Source organism: Rhea americana, unplaced genomic scaffold (genome assembly GCF_003343005.1).
Source record: "Rhea americana isolate MKP2758 unplaced genomic scaffold, rheAme1 scaffold_181, whole genome shotgun sequence".
NCBI classification, from domain to species: domain Eukaryota; kingdom Metazoa; phylum Chordata; class Aves; order Rheiformes; family Rheidae; genus Rhea; species Rhea americana.
In genome coordinates this window covers 331301-338033 of record NW_028185939.1, presented here as the reverse complement: position 1 = coordinate 338033, position 6733 = coordinate 331301, and positions in this window count along the sequence as shown.

Here is a 6733-nt window from a genome sequence, read left to right as displayed (position 1 = left end):
ACCTGTATGACTAATTCCTAAGAGTGGCAAACTAGTTCTTCAGAACTGATTGGACTCTAGGCTGACATCCTAACATATAAATAGAACACAGTTTCCTGTAAGTATTTTTGTATCACCCTGGAGAAGGCAACAGTTATGTTCAACTAAAAGTATCTATAAAACGATTACTCCCCCCCCCCAAAAAAAAAAAAAAATCCCAGGAGATATAAGGTAAATTTTTCCATAGCACTTTGAATTACTTAATGAAAAGTCAATGGTGTTCAGATTCCCAAATGAAGCAGACAAATTAAAAAATATTATTCCTTGTTCTCTGATCTAAATTTAAATTTCTACTGCAATAGCCAAGTAAAATGCATGCCAGCAGGTAGTCAGGGCTCGCTGGCTTTTCAGAGTGTTACATCTCCATAGAACCCTGTTGCATCCTAGAAAGCAGGCCATAAGGGTAGTACCCTCACTACCACTAGACCTGCTCCGTACTTCTTGCCTGCGTACTGTGGCAGGGAGCCTCTTCCCAGCGCGGGCACTGCCCTGCCTGTCTTGCTGCCACCCTCAGCTCCCAGCGCACCTTCCCGGTGGAGCAGCCTGTTYCTGGGGCTCCCTGACCCTGATTTCCAGCCCTGCAGCCCTTGGCAGCCTGCCGTGATGTAGCCAGGGCTCAGGGAGTGAGCGGGCGGTGTGCCCCTGTCCTAGCTGTCATTCACACTTGTGATGGAAAGGGAACAGAAGGATGAGTATCTTGCCTCAAACACAGAGCATTTCCCCTTGCTGATCTATTCCTCCTTCTTTTCCCGTACACCAGCCATCAGCTGCCAATTCATAAGCTCTTGCTTAGCAAATACCAAAGATAAGAGCAGAAGATCAAACAGYAGTCTTTCTCTGAGAAACTCAAACACACCCTTTTCATTTTCTCGAGCACAGAGTTCACTAATGCTTCCCGGTAATTATGGTCATTACAGCTCTCTACATTACCCTGCTCCAGGTACAGATTAAGCAGCTATTAGGAAAAGGCACCTATTCAGTAGACTTTACCAAGCCCTGTCTTTCAGATGTAATTATATGAAAAATAGATGCATTATTGGTAGCATCTGTGCCCAGGAGTGCTCTGAGGCACCGCTACTGCAGGTGCCTCAATTACAGACTGAGGAAACCTCAGTGGGGCACAGTGTAGGGATGGAGCAGCCCTTTGGTCACTGCCTCCAGGAAACAGGTTCTTTTTTTTTTTTTTTTTTTTTTTAATGCCTATTTGGAAACCGTCTTTGTCATGTTCCCAGCTACTACATCAAAGTCCTGGAACTGGAGGGCTAGGTGGGAATGTTGCAACACACCAGGCTGCTGGGGCTCACTGCTGAGTGCAACACTGGTTCCTTTGGCCTCAAGGCCCATGTCCTCCAACGGCAGCAGAAGAGGTTCACGTATTTCCAGCTAGTGCTGTAGCTTCTCTCCCCGCTCTGAGTGCCCTATGGCAGACTCAGCAGGCTGTGGAGCAGGAGAGAGGTGGCAGTGATGCAGGAAGAGGGAACAGGAGAATCCTGTAGCAGCATCCCAGTTGCACAATCCCAGCTGGGGGATGCCTGCACCCATTAGGACCTTACATGTGCACCTTACAAGCAATCTGTGTGGGACATCCACCAAACGAAACAGCTCTCTTGGAGTGATGTTGGAAGTGCCCTCATTTCTTTCAAGGCTAGAGACTCATAGCTGTTGTAGTGGCTCCTCTAGATGCAAAACTGGGAATTGCTGATGCAAAAGAATTAGACAAAGAAGTGGTGAAGACCAACCATTGCAACAGCTCCTCAGTGAAGCACCTATATCAACAAGTAGGTTCAACAGGCAGGAATGGACAGCAATTGAGCAAGGGAAGGAAAATGTAACAAAATCATTAAAAGTCACTATATTGTCTAGCTTTTATATTAATATTCATTATTAAATAGTAACACAATATCATTACCATTAATCCTTTGTACTTCTCCAACCTGCGTTATTATACAGCTTTGCATTGACTAGTTACTTTTACCTTATATTATATGCTATTATACTAATATTATTATCGCTATTCAGCAGAAGGAGAGAATAGGCAGGAGTTTTTTTCCTGATAGCTGGCAAAACACAGTGATCTCACTAAGCCAAAGCAGTGCATAAGGAAAGGCAGGACTTGGCTCAGACTCTAAGTGAAGGACCGAAGGTCACAGCAGGAGAGAAGAATGGAGGGCTTCTGTGTCTGTTTGCTGCGATATGTCTTCCTTCAGATGAAATAAATTTAAGGTTAGACTCTGCGTTCAAATTCAGTTAGAGATAGGAAAGTGGATTTCCTCACTCTGATTAGAATCTGAGCATCTCTCCATTTTTTCCTCCTCTATTTTCAAACAAGACGATGCTGGCTATGATGGCAGATAGAGAAAATCAGGAGCACGTCTTCACGAAGAACCAGCTCTGTTCTTACAGCTGACCAGAAAAAGGGCAAGGGAAGCAACACTGAGCATAAATCCCTTCTCAAGTAACAGCTTCTTTCCAATTTATTTTTTAATTTTAAATAAATGTCAAACTTGCTTATACTTTTAACTAAATAAATATATGAAAYCACGAACAAGGAAGCAAAAAGACCATGTTAACAGCCTATCAAGGAGATAGTTCTGACTTAAAAACATCTCTGCAACTATTTAATTGCTTGAATGCTGAACAATGAAGTAGTGCAGGAAATTCCCCTGCTCAATCTCCTAGATACCGACTTACCTTTTCTCTAGAATGAACTAAAGAATGATGTTATCAAAATCATTTAAGTATTTATTGGTGTGCAAGGGCAACATATATAAGGAATGTATTTTTCTCCACTAGATATTTCTTTTACATCTGAAATTTATATAGTTGCCTGTAACTTTAGACAAAGCCATCTCTGTAGTTCCTACCAGTTACTCGTGTTTCTTCTCCTCCCTCAGTTACTCATGTCTCTTCTCCTCCCTCACAAATATCAGCAAAGAAATGTTCTCATAAAGTTGCACATATAAAAAATGGAATGCTCGTGAAGGCCCAAAGATGGAGATCTAGATCATCAGTTCAGTGCTACACAGACTAGAAAAACACATCAGCTGTCTCCATGAAATGCACATTAAGTTTTGAAACCCTCTTCGAAGGCATGTCTTTGAAAGATCTTTCTAAATATGATGCATTACCTAGTAAAAATTTAACACCATGCTGTGTTAAATATAGAGGATAACAGCTTGAAAATGAGCAGTATTTTTTCAGCAGCTTTCATACAAATTGCCTCTTTACAGAATTTGTGGCACAACAGCCCTAATTCAACATCCAGGAAAAGGCTCAGGATGCATTTCCAATAGACGATGAAATGGCCTAGAAGAAAGTGGATGTGGAGAAGTATGGCTATTTCTAGAAGGCAAGAACTGCCAAGCAGAAGGCCGCCACACCAGGACCGCCTGAAGGGACATGAAAAGAGCCGGTGCTGGCTGAGCAGCAGGAAGGTCAGAGGAGACGACGGGTGTCGGGAGCGCTCCGGCTCCGGCGCAGCTCGGTCCAGAAAGCGGCCGGTGCCGGAGCATTGTGAGATCACGGCGCTGCCTCCTGCCATCATCGCCTTCCGCACCGCGCCGCCACGCATGGCCCTGCGCGCCCGCTGACCCCGCCATAGGCACGTTATTCCTATTCTCTCCGTTGTCTTCACTTGTACTGGTCYACCTCCATCCTAGACGTCAGGGGAGAGCTTGTAAGAGTGTTCTGGCCAACTGAGTTTCATGYATTAAACAGACTATCATAGCTTTTTCTTGACCTGCAGGACACGAAGATGTGAAAAGTGGAAATGGACACAAACTTCACATTCTAGCGTGCACTGTCCACAGTGGGAGACTTATCCTGTGGCCTTGAAATCTCTCTCTAATGGCACCACAGCATCAAGCCAAAAAGAAGAAAAAGAATGACCTTATGCTGGTGTTTTACTGGGAAAAAGACAAGAAGTCCGGAAAGAAATTGCTTTGTCTACCCTCTGGCTCATCTTCACATTCTTCTGATGTTGACAGTCCCACCACTTCCTCTGCACTAGACCAGCATACAACATTGGGCAGACCAACAAGAAGAAAATGCCTTATCTGCAAGAAGTCAAAACACAAGAGGAAGTATTTGAGGATGACAAGAGGCATGAACTTAAGGAGGAAGGTAAGAGCAGCTCAGTGAGGAAGGCCTGGGTTAAGCAGCTGCTTAAGCAGCCGGGTTGTGTCTTTGTACCATAAAAAGACGGCTAGCAGCTGATGAGCTGTGATCCTCAAGGGCCAGCAGAAGGTGAGAACTAAATCATACCGAAATGATGTGGAAGGGAGGGCACCCTCTGTAGGCACAAAGAGAAGAGCATAGGTGAGGACTTAAGGAATAAGTAGTGATTAAATCAGTATTCTAGATATTCCTTTTACCCCAGGAAGTGACCAGATGCCAGGCCTGTGATCAGGAACTGTTTTTCCACGTTTTGAAAGTTCCCTCCTCACTCTGTCCTTTCTTACAGCTATAGAGGAGACACAGGTTACCTGTTGTCTGAATGAGCTYACGCAGTCTGTGCATTTTCATGATGCCTCAGAGGTCCCAGCCCTGCTTCTTTTCATCCTTAGAATCCCCATTAAGAACTTTCTAACACTGTCCTGTCTCAGAGCCTGGCAGCGGGGCATACTTTAGGAGGTCACACTCTCTGAATTGCCRAACGAATTGACCAAAAACTTTACCTGCACTATTAGCACTGTGCCAAGCCCCAGTTCATTAGCTTTTCCAAAGGGTCAAGGACACAGCTTTGAACCTGATGCTGTCCTGCGTGATCTCCCAGGTTTGGAGCAGAGACGAGCCACATCCGCATGTGTACACACATTTGAATCCATAATGTCTTGTTAGCTGCTTTTATTAGGACTATTGACTGAACTAAGCTGATTTAGACATAAGCTAAGTCATGCACAGTCCTAACATGTTTGCAAACTCTGTGGYTTTCCAGAAAAGGAGGAGAAAGAAAGCTGCTGAATGTCCACTCAACACAGAAGAGCTGGGGCGAAAGACCTGGGCCTTCCTTCACACCATGGCGGCATATTACCCGGAGCAGCCCAGCAGCACCCAGCAGCAGGAGATGGCTCAGTTTTTTAACTTACTTAGCAAGTTCTACCCTTGCGTAACATGTGCAAACAACCTGAGAAACAGGTAAATAAATCCCTTCTYAGTAGACTTTTATCTAAATACAAGCATGTGGCAGTTTTTAAATATGCAAAATTTGATATGGAAAAATTTTGCTACTGGTGCATAAGTCTATTTTAATTAACAAATTGATTTTTTTWAATCATATTATTGATTAAATCACTACACTTGACATAACATTCAGGCTCCCYTCAACATAACCTGCTGGCAGGTTGTGCCACTGAGGCACAACTTGTTCACCAGCTTGGTACCCAGCAGCACATCAAATGCGGACAACTAGCAATGACATAAGGAGCTGGTCTGAAAAGATTTTGAAATACTACCATGTGCTAAGGGTTTGAAGGCCTTTTCCACGACAAAGCAAGGAGGGGGCATGGAACAGCTCGACTTCACACTGCTTGAACAGCATGCATTATCTGCAGGGCTTGAGGAGGTGTAAATTATGCAATTACTGATACCTTTGTATTTATGGAAAACAAGTTATAGATACAGACTGCAGAGGAGGTATGTCTCCCTTGATCTGAACTGTTTTTTTTCCTGATCAAGGTAGAAGGCAGAACTCTAGAAGCTTGAACRTAGTCTCTGGATATTTTATAGAGGAAATCAGCTATGTTTTAGTCTTTCGTTGTCCAGACAGTGAATTCATTAATTCTGCATGGGCATCACTGGTGTTTGTTTTTTTCTGCCTCTGCAGCTTAAGTACRAAAAAGCCAGATACCAGCAGCCGGAAGAACCTATGTCAGTGGCTCTGTGCACTTCATAACGATGTGAATAAAATGTTGGGGAAACCTCCCTTTAACTGCTCCCAGGTGGATGAGCGCTGGCGAGAAGGCTGCAAAAGTGGTTCATCTCGCTAGCACATGGATGTGCTACAAGAAGGAAAACCAATCCTATTCTCGTCAAATATGAGATTCAAAACTGAGCCTGGTGCAATATCATTAAAAATTATACAAGTAACCAGATTTGTGTGCTGTGTTTAACACAGCCTGAGAGAATAATCAGGCTGGATCTTCTCACCTGCAATCCAGGAAAACTGTCTTTCGAAGTGAGCGCCAGGAGCAGATGAAATTGCTGTTATGTGAATATATAGCTGCGACAAGCTATCAGCAGCAGGAACGAGGTGTGCGGGGGGTGCGGTGTGTGCAGGGGGGACATGGTGTGCAGAGGACACGGCATGTGCAGGACATGGCGTGTGCAGGACATGGCGTGTGTGTGGAGGACACGGTGTGTGTGTGGAGGACATGGCATGTGTGTGACACAGCATGTGGAGGACATGGCGTGTGAAGGACACGGTGTGTGTGTGGAGGACACGGTGTGTGTGTGACATGGCATGTGGAGGACATGGTGTGTGTGTGTGGAGGACATGGCATGTGGAGGAGATGGCATATGGAGGACATGGCGTGTGTGGAGGACACGGCATGTTTGTGACATGGCATGTGGAGGACATGGCATGTGGATGACAGTGTGTGGAGGACATGGCATGTGTGGGACATGGCGTGTGGAGGACATGGCACGTGGATGACAGTGTGTGTGTGGAGGACATGGTGTGTGTGGAGGACATGGC